This window comes from Arachis hypogaea, chromosome 19 (genome assembly GCF_003086295.3).
Source record: "Arachis hypogaea cultivar Tifrunner chromosome 19, arahy.Tifrunner.gnm2.J5K5, whole genome shotgun sequence".
NCBI lineage: Eukaryota > Viridiplantae > Streptophyta > Magnoliopsida > Fabales > Fabaceae > Arachis > Arachis hypogaea.
The window spans coordinates 55,879,809-55,881,393 of record NC_092054.1 but is presented as its reverse complement, the minus strand read 5'-3'; the positions used below and the strand labels follow the sequence as shown (position 1 = coordinate 55,881,393).

At 30.4% G+C, this 1,585-nt stretch overlaps 1 non-coding gene across 1 annotated transcript; it reads left to right on the top strand.

Annotated features, from left to right (window-relative positions):
* Positions 1–108, top strand: LOC112780704 (small nucleolar RNA R71). The gene has a single exon (XR_003191522.1). It is a non-coding gene; the product is annotated as a small nucleolar RNA R71 (small nucleolar RNA).
* Positions 109–1,585: the final 1,477 nt, after the last annotated feature.

Below are 1,585 nucleotides of genomic sequence, written 5' to 3'. Positions count from 1 at the left end.
AAGCATGTCAGAAGGACACTTTTTGGTCAACTGTTTGTATCTTTCCCAAGCTTCATAGAGGGATTCACCTTCTTTCTGTCTGAAGGTTTGAACATCAGCTCTAAGCTTGCTCAGCTTTTGAGGAGGAAAGTACTTGGCTAAGAAAGCCGTGACCAGCTTATCCCAAGAGTTCAGGCTGTCTTTGGGTTGAGAATCCAACCATAATCTAGCTCTGTCTCTTACAGCAAAAGGGAAAAGCATGAGCCTGTAGACTTCAGGATCTACTCCATTAGTCTTAACAGTATCACATATCTGCAAGAATTCAGTTAAGAACTGAAAAGGATCTTCAGATGGAAGTCCATGAAACTTGCAGTTCTGCTGCATCAGAGAAACTAATTGAGGTTTCAGCTCAAAATTGTTTGCTCCAATGGCAGGAATGGAGATGCTTCTTCCATGTAAATTGGAATTAGGTGCAGTAAAGTCACCAAGCATCTTCCTTACATTATTATTATTTTCGGCTGCCATCTCCTTTTCCTGTTCGAAAATTTCTGAAAGGTTATCTCTGGATTGTTGTATTTTAGCTTCTCTTAATTTTCTCTTCAGAGTCCTTTCAGGTTCTGGATCTGCTTCCACAAGAATGTTCTTATCCTTGCTCCTGCTCATATGACAAAGAAGAAGGCACAGAAAAATAATAATAATAATGGAGATCCTTTATACCACAGTATAGGGATTCCTGTGTGAGTGGAAGAAGAGGGGGAGACAAAGAATGTAATATAATGGAAGAAACACAACTGTGAGGATGGAAGAGAGGTGAGATGAGATGTTAGGATATGAATGAATAAATAGAATGAGATGGGGAGGGATAATTTTCAAAAATTATTTTGAAAAAGAGTTAGTGATTTTCGAAAATGGTTTTTGAAAAATGTTAGTAATTTTCGAAAATTTTTGAAATCAAAAATAAAAAATAAAAATAATTAGTTAATTAAAAAGAAATTTTTGAAAAAGAGGGAAGATATTTTCGAAAATTAGAGAGAGAGAGTTAGTTAGGTAGTTTTGAAAAAGTTTAAGAAACAAAAAGTTAGTTAGTTAGTTGAAACAAATTTTGAAAAGATAAGAAGTTAGGAAGTTAGAAAAGATATTTTGAAATCAAATTTTTGACAAAGATAAGATAAGAAGATATTTTGAAAAGATATGATAGAAATTAGTTTTTTTGAAAAAGATTTGATTTTTAAAATCTCAATTAATGACTTGATTCATAAGAAATCACAAGATATGATTCTAGAACTTAAAGTTTGAATCTTTCTTAACAAGCAAGTAACAAACTTCAAATTTTTTAATCAAAACATTAATTGATTATGTTATTTTCGAAAATTTGAGATAAAAATAAGAAAAAGATTTTTGAAAAATATTTTTGGAATTTTCGAAAATAACTAAGAATTTTGAAAAAGATTTGATTTTTGAAAAAGATTTTGAAAAAGATAAGATTTTCAAATTGAAAATTTGATTTGACTCATGAGAAACAATTTGATTTTAAAAATTTTTGAAAAAGTCAATCCAAATTTTCGAATTTGATGAGAGAAAAAGGGAAAGATATTTTTTTTATTTT